The sequence below is a fragment of the Uranotaenia lowii genome, chromosome 1, assembly GCF_029784155.1.
Source record: "Uranotaenia lowii strain MFRU-FL chromosome 1, ASM2978415v1, whole genome shotgun sequence".
NCBI lineage: Eukaryota > Metazoa > Arthropoda > Insecta > Diptera > Culicidae > Uranotaenia > Uranotaenia lowii.
The window spans coordinates 116408803-116426022 of NC_073691.1; the positions used below are offsets into that span (position 1 = coordinate 116408803).

General features: G+C 34.0%; 2 long non-coding RNA genes across 2 annotated transcripts; one reads left to right on the top strand and one right to left on the bottom strand.

Annotated features, from left to right (window-relative positions):
* Positions 1-772: 772 nt before the first annotated feature.
* LOC129739281 (uncharacterized) lies at positions 773-1545 on the bottom strand. The gene is made up of 2 exons (XR_008735795.1): positions 1098-1545; positions 773-1018 (listed from the first exon to the last, which is right to left on the bottom strand). It is a non-coding gene; the product is annotated as an uncharacterized LOC129739281 (long non-coding RNA).
* A 6968-nt stretch (positions 1546-8513) lies between these two features.
* Positions 8514-9097, top strand: LOC129739287 (uncharacterized). The gene is made up of 3 exons (XR_008735803.1): positions 8514-8652; positions 8865-8954; positions 9015-9097. It is a non-coding gene; the product is annotated as an uncharacterized LOC129739287 (long non-coding RNA).
* The last annotated feature ends 8123 nt before the right edge of the window (positions 9098-17220 follow it).

Sequence of the window (17220 nt, forward strand, 5' to 3'; positions counted from 1 at the left end):
AATACAACAGTTTAAAATAGCCAAAAATCCAAATTGAAAAAACGAGCATCCACACTCTTTCAATGTAAACATTGGAATCTCAATTATGATGATTGCTATAACTGGGTCAATCGCCCGAGTGGGTCGATGTACCAAAAATAAATAAATAAATAAAAAACTTAAAACAGTGCTAGATTGGTTCGAGATTCATTTGAAAGGGGAATGATGGGCAGAATGCGTGGAAAATAAATAACAAGTTTCAGAATGTATAGAATCAACCGGAGTAGCGTTTGGTCTGACTAAAGACAAGGGCCCTTATTCTGCGCCTCGAGTGACGTGACGATAGTAGAGTCACCCAAGTCACTCTATTCCAGCAGTCGGTTTAGGTGAGGAACGTCACTTCGGATGAACTTTGTGAGTTCTTACCCTATTCTCGTAGTCACCGTGGGTGAGAATCGTCGCATTCGGGTGACGATTTTAGGTGACAATTGTCGGTACCTTTTCAGGTGGTGACGAGATAGAAATTTAATCGAGAATTTATGTAAATCACAATTTTAGGCTCTAAATGGTTAATTATACTAATGAATGATAGTTTTGGAAATAAAATTAAGCAAATTTATTAGCAAATATGATTTTTAAATATATTGAAACTTTTTCATTGCAATCTCAAATATGTAATTTGGATTGGAATACTGAATGGAAAGTATGATCTTCTAATGAAATCTAAAATTCAGATTTAATTGAAGTTTGTTTTTCGAACCGTTAAAACGATGAAATGACGAAAACTTTGGAATTCAAATATTATAGTACTTTTAATTTTATTTTCACTTTTTAATAATATGCTATGCAAAGAAACCGGATTTAGGTTTATGTGACCGAAATTTGTCGTTTGAATCTGATGCTGCTGCTGCTATTTCGTTGGTTTCGATAAATGCTCGGCATTCCATGATCTCCTATCTGGCAGGCGAAACAACTTCCGGCATGCCACGGGGGTAACTTCAGTTGAGGAAAATATATAAACCGGCAGCATTCGCCATTACTGAAAACGAAAAAAAAAACTTAACTTCTCTTGGATGATCGAACAGTTTCAGGTACAAAACACAAATTATTTTACATACCTGATAAACCTTTGGAAATGTTTAACAAACACCGCCTTTTTGTGCGCTGGGTTTTTGGAGCAGCAGCCGTCGGCATCTGATTTTTTTTCCCCGGCAATATGACCCAGATCCGAACTTAGCTTTGATGAACGAAATTTCCACTTACGTCGCACAAATCGTCCGTTTTTCTTCCTGAAGCAGCTTGCTGTAACCGTACCATCCGATGATGGCCATTTTCGAACCGAAATTCTAACCCGAAATTCTAAAAACTTACTTCGGAAAATCCGAAGCGAGAGCAAAATCCAAACAACACCAGCAAAATTCTACCATTTTGACAGATGTGTTCATTCGGTCACTCACCTAGAGTGAACCTCTGTCACTTTACCCACAACGACTCCGGGAATAAGGTGACAAATCTCACGGTGACTCGAGGTGAGGTGACAATCGTCACCTCATGCGCGGCGCAGAATAAGGGCCAAGTGTGTGTGGGAGGCGATGTTTTTTTGTTTCCGCTAGTCGGCGGAGCTGTTAGATATTGCTGATCCACTCTTTTTTTCTATTTCTGCGATAGCTGATTTGAGCTCCCGTAGGGTACCACTGTAAAAAAAATTACAGTATTCAAGAAAAAAAATGAGCATTGTTCTACATAAGGATTATTTATCGACTGAAATTAAATCGGATGAACAAGCGGAAAACATTTAAAGATGATTTAATAAAAAGTTGTCAAACAAACATGTATACCAAATATTATTATCGGATTATCTATTGTTTATAAAACAAAAAATTGTGTTTGCCTTGAGCTTGGTCAATCAGCGGTCGAAATCACGGAAAAATGAATAATAAAAAAAACTGTTTGCGATGGGGTCAATCAGCGGACAAATTCACGAAAAAAAAGAAAACGCTGTAGTTGTTTAAATAAGTTTAGAGTTCGACGACACGGTAGCGATCATTCATTGAATGTTGGATTTCGTGCTATGTTTTGCAGTCGGAGTTATCCGTATAAAGTTTAACTGAAAAGCGGTTAGCGTGTAGAAAACCGACAGATTTTATACTGGGCCTTATTCTGCGAGGCGAATGAAGTGACTCGGAGTCACATTAGTCGTAGTCACGTGACTATAGTCGTGGTATTCTGAGAGGCGACTCACTCCAGGTGACTAGTTCATCGCCTCGGGTGCAAATTGACAACAGATCTTCATCTTGACGATTTTTAAGTGATGAACTAGGTTCATCAGATTCATTGAACGAACTGTCATAACTTGTCAAATGTATAAAGAACCTTTTAAGCAGGTAATGCGATATTGAATTTTTCGCATGACGTCACGTTTATGAAGCATTCCAATATTGATAGCAACCAAATTCACTTTTGATGCAAACTTAAATTAAACTTTTCGAGTTCCTTTTTTTGTCGAAGCTCGATAATGTAAACTTATCATTGCTTTGTATTTAATATGTAGTCCAAAAAGCATCTTCACCTTTTTTACTACCATTTTTTTTAATATTTTAAACTCTCCTCTATATAATGAACAAATCACATCATTATTCACATCTTTATTCGGATTCTTCATCAGAGTCCAAAAACTAAACTGCTAGGAAATTTCAAGTTCAGATTGAAAACTCATATCCATAATTTTATTTTATTTTTACGTTTGTCTTACCAATTTTAAATTTTGCGATTTAAGTTAAAGTTAATTCAAAATTATGAAGCTATTATGAACACATTTGAGCTTTTTTTTTAAAGTAACATATATTGCAAACTAAGCATACTTCAATATAAATGTGTAGTTTTTAAAATTCCGAAAAAAGCATCCCAACTTTTATTGTCATCAAACATTTGAAGATTTTTTAATTTTATGAACTTTGCTTATTATTTATTTTGCGAATCACATCAAGAGATAAGTTATCAATAAAAACATATGATTCGAAATTCATAACGACAATTAATTACAAAATTAAATTTTCAATTAAACAAATTTCATGTACGTAGCTCTGGCTGGACTAATATAATCTGAGTTGATATTCAGATTATAAACTCATACCCATTGGTGATTCTAGCGTTTGTGTGGAATTTTGGAATAATTTATTCCAAAGAAAAACGATAAGTTGTGATTGTTTTTGTTTTTAAATTAATTAGTTTGACAAATCAAATTGTGAAAAAGTACGATATGCTGTTTTATTGAGTTTGATTAACAACTGAGCTTGATTATTAAGTTATAGAATATTTTTTCTTGAATAAATTCGGATTAAATTGTATATGTACATATTTATAAACAAAACTGATTTTTTTAAGTTGCAAATTATTCAACCTACTAATACATAAGCAAAAGCAAGAATATCTTACCTCAAAAACAATTTTTTTTTCTTGGATTGACAGTTCGTTGAAGTTCATCCGAAATGATCTTTTCTAAACGTACGTACATACTCAGGTGATGCAAATGAAATCAATTTCATGTACAATTTTTCACATTAGTTGTTAAATTTTAGGTGTAAATAGATTTTGATGTTTTTGCTAAGTATATTATTTTGCGTTTACATTTAGCCTAAACACTCTTATTAACAAAAAAATTACATTTTTGCCTGTTTTGGTTCAAACAAATTCTAAACGTAAAAAAATGCTTCACCTCCCTTTACATTTCGTTGGTGTTTGCCACTGTATTCATTCGCAAATGAATCATACTTATGAAAAACAAGAGGGAAAACAAAACAACCAAAAGATTTAGAAAAACGCTTTTAATTTTTCTGCGTTTTCGAGTTTTGTCTCGCGTCCCTGGAACCGTATGGGGACTATGGCCAGCAATTTAGCACCTGCTTTTGGAGCCAGCTCCCCTACAACAAATCCAGTAGGACGGAAACAAAAATATTCTGGACTAACAGGTAAAAAGGTAAGTTTTCTTAAAAGACCCATCGGAACTATAATTTAGTTAATTCTATTTTTTAGCAGCGGTGTGTAGACTCGCATCAGAAAGAATCATTCGGCTGATTTTTTCCGAGTTTAACTTGTTGTGTGCAGATTGATTTTATCTTAGTTCCCATCATGACGCGATTGCACACAAAACGAAGAGAACATTTCCGAATTGATGTTTTCCATGCCTCGTAGGAATAAAATCATACCAACGAAACAACAGAACGAAGCTTACCGTACACGAATGCTCACGAGCGATCGTTGCCCGACGGACCGAGTTAACATTCCTCGCACCCTTCTCTCGCTCGTTTCCCGTTCCCTTGTATCTATCAATTTAAGCCACGCCCCCATGCGTTGTCCGATTGATGTGTTCGGCTGCCGAACGAAAATGATTTTTTTTAATTCGCAGAACTGTTCGTTTGCTTCGCTGATGTTTCCCCCCCGATTGCTGTTTACTCCTGCCGAGTTTACCCGAAGCTTACTTCTTGATGCTTTCCGAGTTGAACTTTAGATAGCATCATTGCAGATTGAGTTTAACGAAATAAAATCGTTCTGCAAAGAAGGGCAAAGTGCGAGTATGTAGACTCGCGATTTTAACATCTCTGTTTTTTAGGTGCTGCGTTATTGGGTTCCAACGACCAGGAATGGTAAGCGCGCTGTGGTCGTTCGGTCAGTGTAACAGTGTGGTTTTCCCCAGAGGCAAGCTAAGACCAAGCGGCGCTTCGGTGCTGACCTCGGGACAAACATGCACGCACAGGTACTTTTTGGATCATGCTATAGATCACTCCAGGCAGCTACTCAAATCGTTTCGAGAATGATTCTGGTAGCGGAAAAGCTATCGAGCAGATGCCTTGTTTTAAATAAAGAAAAGCAAGCAAATGTAAGTTGGTAAATTTTATATTTTCAAGTACCTAGGTATATAAAAAATAAATTTTTAAATACTGAATCCGAAATTATTTTTTTATATGTATGCGTGCTCCCTTCAATATCGGTTTTGGGAATTATTGAACTGGGGGTGAAATAAAATAATAAAATTGAATGAATAATTAGAATAAAATTGAAATTTACTTTTTGGATTCCTGATTCAGATAAGGTACATCAGGGCAAGTGTTAACGAAGGGTAAGGACAAACAAGGCCGTTTACTCAAAAATTGCTATTAATGTTTTCGTCAATGATTCAAATTTGGTCCTTTTTCACTTTTATTTTATGACATTGAAAACATTGGTTTTTTTCATGGAATTCAGGTGCTTTCCCCATAATTTCCTACCGAGTCACTTGCGAAATAGGTTACGACTTCAAAAGTCACTTGCCACCGACTTGAGTCACGCCATTCGCCTCTGAGAATACGGTGAGAGTTCATGAATGTTCATTCTAGTCACCTAAAGTCACCTAGAGTCACGGCATTCGCCTGCCAGAATAAGGTGACTCTGAAAAACCGAGTCACTTCACGTCACTCGCCTCGCAGAATAAGCCCCACTGATTTGACAGATCGCACAAGTTTCGCAGTTATGAGTGCGCAGTATTATTTCCTATAATAGATCATTATCCGTACACAACTCCTTTTTTTAACTTCTCATATACGATTTGATACATTTTAACGACAACATAATTGAATTCGAACAGCATATAAAGTATCAAAGACGCATTTATCGCATCAAAAATCTTCGTGATGCCAAATTCGTTAATTCTCAGGCTATGGAAAAATGTGTTTTCAATAGTGTTCAATATTTTTTGTTTTGTCTGGGATTTTAACGCTCGTAATTAATTCAATCTCAATGAATACTAAGAATAATAATATTTCATTCCGATGACTTCATGTTTTGTCCTCTCTTGCAAAATAATGATTTGAAGATTGATTCAAGAATTTACTTCTTAACTTTTCAATGAAATTAGTGAGTAAGAGTGAATTTTTTAACTGTGTTTACTGCTCCGGCTAGCCTACCGCACGGAAGGCTACCGTCGCTCGATTAGAAATTTTCCCAGTAACCGCAATACTGGCGCTAGATTGATTTTTTTCCTGTCCTTGTAATTTTGAAACTATTGAAAAGATGGTTGAGTATTTTTTAAATTTGTTTTTATTAAGTTTTCACTTTGCCCAGGAAGTGGCATGTTTTGGATTTTTCCTGTTTATTATTTTGCTTTGAGAGAAGTCGGAGTTGCATGGTTGACTTTTCACTGTATTGTTTAGAAGAAAAATGTAAATGCATGAACAAAGTGATACAAAACGATAAGTTTTGGAGACATTATGTGAAATGTAACTAGAGACAATGTTCTGGTTTTGTGTGACGGGTGTTGCAGATCTGTGGGATTTGGAAAAAATAATGGAATTAAATTGTTGAGTCAAATTTTCTGAATCAATTTATTTTTGAATAAAAACATCAAATCATTTGAGTGTTTCGTAAAAGGCGAGAAATCTTAAGGGAATGGTTCGAAATTGTTGAAGAAACAATACGATACTGATAATAAAGCGATTTCTTGAAAAGTGGTAAGCATGATCGATTTGTTTTTGGTAAGTTTGCAGTCGGAATAAAAAAAAAACCAATGGAATGTATTATTTCTGTAGAGTGGCAAAATACAGTTTATTCAGCAAAATGAAGGACATTTAATGCTGATAAAGAGTGCTACTTATAATTTCAGGAGTGTTCCTGCAAACAATGTTGGAACATCAGTTGAGAGCTAAGTTCAACTCTAGAGCTGGGAGCCTAGAGCGGAGTGTTGGAACATAAGCAGAGTGCTATGTTCAACTCTAGAGCTGGGAGCCTAGAGTGGAGTGTTAGAGCATTAGCAGGGAGCTATGTTCAACTCTAGTGCAGGGTGCCTAGAGTGAAGTGTTGGAACATTAGCTGAGAGCTATGTTCAACTCTAGTGCTGGGAGCCTAGAGTGGAGTGTTGGAACATAAGCAGAGTGCTATGTTCAACTCTAGTGGTGGGAGCCTAGAGTGGAGTGTTAGAGCATTAGCAGGGAGCTATGTTCAACTCTAGTGCAGGGTGCCTAGAGTGGAGTGTTGGAACATTAGCTGAGAGCTATGTTCAACTCTAGTGCAGGGTGCCTAGAGTAAAGTGTTAGAACATTAGCAGAGTGCTATGTTCAACTCTAGTGCAGGGCAGCCTAGAGGGGAGTGTATGAACTTAGCAGGGAGCTATGTTCAGCTCTAGTGCTGGGAGCCTAGAGTGTAAAGTGTTTTAACTTAGCAGAGAGCTAAGTACGAAAGTTCTACAGCAGTAAGTCTAGATACGAGACAAACTTGACAGTGAGTTTATTGGGATTAAACTAGAGCAGGGATTCTAGTCAGAACTTTGAAAGAAGGAGGGATTTACGGATATCTCTAGTGCAGGTAGCACATGAATGAGAATTGAACCAAACAGAGAACTTAATTAAAAAAATTTAGAAGCAGAGGTGACAAGATTGTGACGACATCATTGAGCCGTGTTTATCTCTAGTGCTGGGAGCATAGATAAAGACTTAACAGGGTACTAAGTCAAAACTGAATTTTAAATAAGTGAAACTAGGCAAATATGTTAGATATGGACAGCCAAGATGTAAGAATGTTTGTTCAGTCGAATTGCCCTGAAATAAAGTGAAAAATGGAGCGGCATTGAGATGCGCCCAAATGAAATGTTTAATAATTACAAGCAGAAAGTTAAACGCTGTAGGTAGCAAGCAGTGCTATTCAGCCTTTTTGCCTTTTGGTTATTATGTCGAATGTAACGCCAGGATTGGATTAAGAAAAATCTGAAAGGGATTTTCATCTTTTCGGAAGAAACTTCTAACTGATTGTGGGAGGATGCAACTACTCCGAACTAAAATAAAAGCAATCAGTAGCAGCCTGTTAATTTAGTTGTGGAAAGTTTTATTTTTGTAATTGAGGTTCAAATTTGGTATCAATAATGATGATTGGAACATGCAGCTTAAGTAAACTGTAGCGAAAGAGAAACAAAATTAAAAGATAAATAAATATCAGCATTATTGGTAATGCCGGAAGAATGAGTGAGGAAGCGTGTTGAAAAAAGCATGTTGACTCGTGAGCAGAGGGGTGTTAAGATAAGGGACACTCAAGCCAAAACTTTAATATAACAATGTCATCGTTGGACTCGAAGAAAAAGGAAGGAAAGTGGTGAAGGTTGCGGTGATGGAAGTTAGCTTGTGAGTAATGCAAACGATGCTGTAAAAAAGCAATAAAATCATCAAAGTATATAATTGGTCATATTGTACAATTACTGATCATTGAAATGTTCTGATCTATTGTAAATTCAAAGAGTTTAAATGACTCGTTTACGGACTTAAAAATGCGAAGTGAAGTTACACTCAGAAATGAATAAAATATAAAAAATATTTCTTTTTATTTATTCTGGAATTATGAGGCGAATATTTTTTTCAGTCCCTAAAAAATATGTATTGCGATATTATTTTTTATGCACTGGAAATATTTCTTCTTGAGAAATATCCTTATTCTGTGCATTAAATTTAGAACCCGAAACATTTCAACCTGTCATTTCGGTTTTCTTTTCTTTCGTGGTATTTTGTTTTCATTGGTAATATTAAAACATCCGCAATCAACCATTTATTTGGTGCTTGAAAATGAAGAAAATTGAGGACCGCATCAGCAACATGACCGTGACCCGAATAGGAACAATTGTGTCGATGCACTGCGAAGGTCACATGGTCAGTATTCTAGGTAAATCTGCTGATTATTCCTATAATATGGTTGTAGAGACTTTGCCCTGCATCATTAAGATGACGTTAAGGAAATTATCCAGTTGGACATCATCCAGCGCAGCATAACTCCAAACCTGCCGTCATTAAAATAATAATTTTCCTTCGAAGTTCGACCATATTAATTATTAAAAAATAACAGTCTTCAAAAACATGATTTTTTGCCTTTTTCAGATTTAAAAGCATCGAAGTGACTACCGAGGACAGTTTTCATTTTGAACAACTGTGGACTTCTATTTATTTGATATTGTGGAACTTGCTACGGTAAATACCACTAGCATAAATAAATTCGATGTTTAAGCTAAACAATATTTTCAATTTCAGGAATGACAACACCGAATTCAATGTAAGATTTGATTGAAAAGGTAGAATTGCGATTGTGCCCCGAGTTTGCAAATATGCCGAAAAATTTTATTTTTATTTTTGTGATATTTTTAAAATTAAAATAAAATGAAAAATTATCAAATATTTTAAAAATTGAATTGAAATTAATCCTGAAGTGCAACCACCAATTTAAATTTCGTTCCATCCACCACCACCAGATGTCACTGTCGTAGATATTTCTCAAATTTTTAATACCCGAGATATTTCTCGACGAGAAATATTTCAGTTATTACACGCCGAGAAATAACTCAGTGAGTGGGCACGGTGAAGCGGGAAAATACATGAAAAATAATAATTTTATATTTTTTTCATTTCTGAGTGTATGGTAGTATGAAATAAAATATTTTATCTTGTTTAACCCAAGTAACATTTAGAGTTTTATAGCACGCTACTGGATCAAGTTTTGGTTTTATAAGTGGCTTGAGGAGTTTTACAAAACTATTAGTGTTACTTGGGTAATGCTGTGATAAGTAGAACATTTTCGCTAAATTTTACCTGACGGGAATTGAGAAAACGGAAGACAATCTTAATTTATCAAATTAAATTAATTATTTTTATGTATTCATGTATTCATGACTAAATCTAATCTCATATCGAAAAAGTGTATTAAGATAATAACTTTTGATTTGTTACTAGTTTAATTCGAAGATGAATATAAAAACGGTGTTAGGAAACGAGCGGTAAAACCAAAACGTTGTTTATTGCTCACCTAGAACACAGAGCTGATCAAATTTCAAATCAATAGACACCTTCTTCAGGTTCCGAAAGACAATAAAAAGTTTATGATAAACATAGGCTAAGTTCAGGAATAAGCAAGATAAATTAATTCTTATTCTCTTTAATTTCATGAGCTAATATTTTTAGAAAATGATCATCAACTAGCTTGAGATACACAAATAAATTGAGTTATGAGTAATACGGGTTTCAGAGGAATTTTTCAACCCAGATTTTTATTCAGGAAATGTAGACTCATATAAAAGATCAGTAATCAATCCTATTACCAATTCTAGAAGTAATCTTGGAGGAACTAAAATTTTCTAATCCTGTTTATTTAGACTACATTTCACGACTACGACTTCTTTATCGTTTGACAAACCACGGAAGGTCTCTTAACATGCGATAATATATAAGCATATAAGCAAATTACACGTCTAAGCTATTCTTTTTAAGATCTTTAATGAAACAATGTAGTTGTGGATAATAATTACCTTAGAGATGTACATAGAAGTCTAGAAAAAGGGGGGAGAGAGCACGAGGTAGTGGGTTTATTGTTTAAGGATAGATCGAATTAGTAGTGAAGTTTGGCCATGTAAAACGCGCAGTATTTTGTGTTGATATTTCTCTCGGGAAGCTCAACGTAATTCTTTTGGAGTGTCCACCGTAATGTCTCCTCGTAAAAGTTCAGGAAAATACAACCCATCAAGAATGTAACCATTCAGGTGTTTAGAATTTGCTCTGAAATCAGAATTATTTAAATTGGGCATGTGTACAATTGAGGCTTATAAAGTAGCGAACGAGTAAACTGATTTATGCATATTCGTGTGATGAATCAAACCGATCGACGTGCTAATATATATTTATTTCGTTTTTTAATTTTTAATTAATGAAAAGTAGGGATGTAGGGTTCTACCTTTTATCAAGTCTAGCGTAACATTTCAAAAGGGCGAAACTGCCAAATGTAAACAAATCGAGTTAACGGTCATTCCGGATGTACGCGGTTGCACTTTACCTAATAAACGCGGTTTCATCTTAAAATCGCTTAAAACTTTCAAAAACTTGATAAAATTTAATTGGGCGAAACTTCATGTTGATGCATTTTCGTTGGAACGTGAAGTTACGCCTATTCAAAATGGGGTTAATTTTTCTATTCGTGTAGAGCCAATAGGCGTAACTGAGTTGACCGTGTGTGACAAAAGGGCCTAATTAGTTTTTGCGTGTAGGGCCAAAGGGCCTAACTTCAAAACCAAAACAAAAACGGCCGATCAATTGGGCGAAACTTGCAGGCGTAACTAGAATCGAAAACAATAAAGGGCGAAACTCGAAAATCTCTGAAATTTAGTGGAAAAAGTTAAAGTTCTTGATAACCAACGAACAATAATTGAATATAATGCACATTTTTTGATTTTGTTGTACAAAAAGTGGTCGATTTTTTAAATAGGATTTGATTAGATGTTCCGAAATTTCAAATGCGTTTTTCTCGTTTCGAGCTAACTGCTAGTTTCGCCCTTATGAAATGTTACGCTAGATATGGTCATCACTCTCGGAACTGCTCGTTTTCTTCTTTGGCTTGCTGGGAGTGAAAAGATCCTAAGATTAACAATGAAGTAAAGGAAGACTATTTTAACTAATAAAATAATATAAATAAATCAAACCTGTAGTTAAGCCACCGCGTGAATGTTGTTGCTGCCGCTGCTGCTGTGGACATATGTAGAGGATTCAACCTGGAGCTGCTCATCGGGTTGCAGCGAATCCGGATGCTGGATGGGGAACTTACCACCAATTTGGGCAAATATTTCTTTTCTTTGTTCCCATACACTTTCCTACAATTCCTACGCCAACGTCGTGGATGCCGCGGTTGGCTTCCGCTGGAGATGAACGATATTGCACACCCGAGACACTTTCGAACAGCAAGTATAAACAAAAACAAAAAGTGCCTGCGCGTTTTCGTTTTTAAATGACGTTTTCTTTTGGTACGTAACCGGGGTGCCATGCACGCTCGAATTTTCAAATGTGCAATTGAAAATTATTGGATATCTGATAATTCAAAGACACGTAATTTTTTCGACTTGTAGAATTACGGTAAATGTCATGCTCCTTTTTGTTACAGGACATTTGCTGTAATTTTAAATGAGTTTTTATTTATTTCTAAGAGAATCACTTTAAAATTACTTGTTTTTCAAATTACAGGTTGTATTATTTTAAAGGCAATAATTTTCAATTACACGTAATAGTCAAAAATTTTTTCTGTGTAGCTCAGAAACAAAGGCAATGCTATTTAAGGGAAGTGATAAACAACTCCACTTAAGAATGGGAGGAGAAACCCTAGAAACAGTGAGGAGCTACAAATATTCAGGTATAACACTTGATCAGGCACTCAGATACGGTATACATGTTAAAATGCTTAAACAAAATGTGTTGGACAGACAAAACATGCTAAAAATAATCAGTGGTATACGATATGGTGGCACACCAAGAGTGATTATTCTGTACCATAGAGCTTTGTACGGGAATTATTTGAATTACGGCGCAGTTATCTATGGAGGAACAGCTAAGAAATATTGTGACATGTCGACATGTGTTAGCAATCTGATCATAGTAACACAGAGTGCATTTATCCTAATCGCAGCAACTCAGAAACTCATGTCAATAGTATATAAGATGCATAAATTGTAATAAAGGTTCATTCCTTGTTTGGCAGTCATTCTATTAAGATTAACTTCAAGAGTTAACAATTGGCGACGAGAATTTCAAAAGAAACCCACCAGCACCTCCATTCAAGATGGCCCAACCACCAACCGAAGGAAGTTTTGGAAACTCAAACCGCATGGAGGAAATTTTCAAGATGATCCTGCATCAAAATCGACAGATGGCGGAGCAGAATCAACGTTTGATGGTAATCATGGAGCGTTTCACCAATCAAGCAACCTCCCATCAGCCAGCAAACAATCCGGAACTGGTCATCGAATCCCTTTCATCAAACATCCGGGAATTCTGCTACGATCCGGACACTGGTCCAGGCGCGGTCCTATGGGGGGGGGGGGGGGGTGATCGGGGTGATCACCCCCCCCCCCCCCCAAGCAGCAAAAAACCGTTACAAAATACTCGCAAACGCTGGAATTTCTATGAAAAGTTCGAACATTTCCTAGTGAGTGTTCTTTGGTATTTTCAAAATTTTCCACTCCGTGGGGGTGATTGTTAAATAATTTTTTTGTAATTTCTTTATTTGAAACGGCTCATACCTTTAGGCTTTAAGGAGCCAAACTCGTTTTGTTTGATTACAATTGTGTGCTTATATCTAGTTCACTTTTTGAAGAAAAGATAGAAGATAGATAGGGAAATGTGAAAATAAAAAGAATTATAGACGAAGATCAATAGCTTTTAGGAAAAGATATATTTCGAACATGTAGTCCATTGTTAAATAATATAATTTATTAATTTCTTAAAACCTTAAAATTGGAAAAAAAAATTCGGTCCTATGAACTAAAACAGCTGTAACAATTTTCACCAAATTACTTTTGTTAAGGCATTTACAGTGTTTAATTCGAAATTGGTGATGGTGAGGTGATGAACTAACCTGATAAAAATTGAGTTCAGGAATATACATACCTCCAAGAACAGATTAAAAAAAGGCTCCAAAAACTTGCCTATGTATTAAGATGAGATAAAACCAGTGATAATAATATCCCGTCATAACTCGCCTATTTTTTCGGGATCAATTTTTCGTTGAAAAATATTATTAACTATAAGAAATGAATCCTTTATTAATCTTTTTCATTTTAAATTATACATTATGTTTGAAAATATTGAATGCATGAATAAAATAAAAATTTTAATGATTTACTAAATCATTTGTTTCAAATTTGTAACCATATCTTTCGATTCAGTTCCAATAAATTTTAAAATCTATGAGAGCTTGAAATTTAAGAGAAAACAAATTAAAATGAAGTTCCAAAAGCTGCATACCTAAGAATTTGATTTTAATAATTTTGTTTTAGAATTAAATTTATATTTAGAAATTGATGAATCGAAACAAGAGTTTATATTAATTAGCTTTTCGAATCACGATTCAGCAAAATACTTTAGAAAAATAATAAAACATCCAGTTTTAAATTCATAGCAGTTGTTAACACATTCTCAAATAAATTGTTTTTTTCACATGTGTTTATTTTTTCATTTGTAAATTACATTTATATCGGAAGATTCTTTAAAGAGTTCTTAAATTGATAATTTTTAAACTGCGCAATATACAAATGACGAAAATTATCTTTTTGTCAGCAATTGTTCGCAGTGAATATTAAAGATTCGTACATTGTTTTATAAAAGGATGTATAAGCTGTTTAAAAGGATATCAAAAAGAGCAGTTAAACTTCTTAATTTAAAATGAAATTGGAAGGGAAGAGGAGAAGCAGTGTGCATCATGTTCGTGAAATATTATTTTTTTTAGTAGTATATTCAATCGAATTCATCCATTACTTTGATGATTAATCACTAAGATAAAAAAATTGTTTGAATCATTACAAATTTTATGCTGATATGAAATATTTTTCAAGAAACCAACTTCAGCCTCTATTTTTTATCTAAATGTTCAACTCCAGGTTCAAAGGGGTTTTTATAAATTCACATGGCCACAGGATTAACACTTTTTCAGATAAAAATAATTTAAATATTAAATAATTTAAAAATTATTCAAGAAAATTCTGCACTGTCTGACAAAACTTTTAAACATTACAGATAAAATTCAAAATAACGGTTCATATCACATTTCTTTCCGCAAGAACGCATGTAATTTTGACTTCTGTGAAATTTTTTTTTATTGAAGTTTTCTGTTTATTTACTATTCCCAATTTCGAAAATAATAGACTTTTAACGAATTTTAGAGAAGTAATGACTACATAGAATTTAAGATTTTTCTCATAGCAGAAACCAAATCTTTTTCAGACTTCAGCAAAATTTTTAAATGAAATAAAATCTTTGTTTTCTAAAACTTTCTTCAGTAATGTAAGAAATTCTTGTTTTTTTTAAAGAATTTTTAAACACTGTAGATTTTTTTTAGATCATTCCTCATCATGAAAATAGTATTCCTTAATTGAATAATGCATAATAAACAAGTTCAGAACCAGTTTTTTTCATGTTCACTTGTAAGTACATCAGTTTTCAATGATTGATTTCACTCAAAACTGATTCTTATCAAAACTCCATATCACCAAAACGAGAAGTGATAAACAAAATCTAGTTGAAGATTCGAGTTCAGCGCATCAAAATCTACTAAATCAATCATTAAAACATTGATTTCTCTTTTCCTCTCGCCGTTATTTTTCTCTTTCCGATAACGGCTCATTGCTGCGCCGTCAGCCTACCAGTGCAACCAAAATTTATTTGAATATTTATCTCTCACGCTATGAAATTGTTACAGCTAATAATTGATTTACACTAGAAGCTATTGTTCGTACAACACCAAAATGCTATCTCTTTTTAACGGTTAGTCTCCGTTGATTATTATTTTTTTATGATAGTTTAATGGCATTGCGGTGAACTTTTCACTACGAAAATTGATAGAAGAATTACAGATTGAAATTAAATGACGGAGAGACAAAGCAGATGCTCAATAAAAGAAAATTGAAAGATGTTGAAAGTGAGCTGAAAGCATATTTTTATGGAAAGCTTCAAAGGTGCGTTCTAGACCCTTTGTCCCGCATCAATTGAATGGCTGAGAGAAGTAATAGCGAGAGGCGCAATTACGTTCACCCATACATCCAACCCGATGGATTGGCAAAGCACGTGCTTCCCAATCGGACAAAAAGTCTCTTCAATCTGTAATTCTTCTATCAAACATTTTCGTAGTAAAAAGTTCACCGCAATGCCATTAAACTATCATAAAAAATAAAAAAAAAATGCTATCTCTGTCGTGACTGACGCACCTTTTATTATCATAAAACTCCACTTTTCTTTCACTGTTCACCTTTCTTTAAGATTCAACTTAAATCACATGACGGAAACAAACAACCCGTGCTTCTCTACAATACTTTGTTAACTGACGACAGCCGATGCTCGGTCGACCCGATTCGATTTCTCTCTCGGAGAAACTTTTCAACCATCGAACGCTCTTCTCCTTGATGATGATGATGTGTGTGAGATGTGATGGATGGATGCTTATTCTCAAAATCTCACCTTTGAACTTTAATAAACTATCTCGTTCAAATTCTCTCGCTGAGCTTTGCATGTTGCCAGTCCACAATTCAACGGTTATAACGAATAGCTCGATTCAGAATTAATTTATATATATATATATCAAATAATTATAAAACAATTACGCTTTTTATCACTCCAATTCATCTAACGCATAATTTTCATATTTTTCTATTTCACTCCCAATATTCTCTACAATCTCTTGCATTATTTTGGTAAGACGTTTTTATTAGGAAAAACCAACTAATCTTTTTCAACTTCATATTATATTTAAATTTATGAAGAGTTCAACACCGTGTTTTTGTTTGTTAATTTCATTTATCGACCTTATCGATGGAAATTAAAAGAACATAACTAAGAACAATTCAACATTATGAAAATTCTTTTCAAATAGATGTTTGGATATTGAAAATGAGAGAGTAGAATTTTATAAGAAACATTTTAATCACATGCCATCAATTCATTCCTCATGGCTAAACGAATAGGTAAACAAATTAATAAATAAATAAATAAATAAATAAAAGGGAACAGTTTCGTGTTTGATCATTCAAGAACTCTTCCATTTCCCAAATTGTACTTTGTCAGTGATGATGGATTGTTGTTGTATTTTAAATACATAAAGTTATAACTACGAACACAATCTAAAATTAACTTTTCTTGCCTTTAATAATGATCACTGGTAGAATTTGAATATCTATTAAGGATTTTATCTTTGATAACTTAATAACTTGATAACTTGATAGAATCAATTATTTTCATTTTTAAATTAATCATCTGCTAATTTCGAATAAATTCTCTAAAGTTCAAAATTGATATATTTTCCTAATCGATAATTCACTTTTCAAATTGTGATTGAATTTTTCAACCAAAACTAAAATTGAAATTGAAGAAAAGAAATGTAAATGAATATGGTTGATAATTTACATTATTATCAATGATTCTGACCTGATCGGATTTTTTTGTAAGAGTTCTAGTTTAATTTGTTATCAAATTTGGTGCTATATTTGATCAATTCTTCTTCTGTGCACGGATTATTATGTCAGAAGCTTCAAATTCTGGCTTTATTCCAATTTTTAATTCGCATTCCGTTTCTGATGTTTTGAATATACTTGCTTGTTTTTTTTTTTTGTTCAGAATAAGAATCAACATTTCGAATGATTTGTTAATGCCTAACCGGAAATAAAATTGATTTAAAATTTTGATTCTGATTTATTTTGATCCGTATCAGCATCTTTTATTT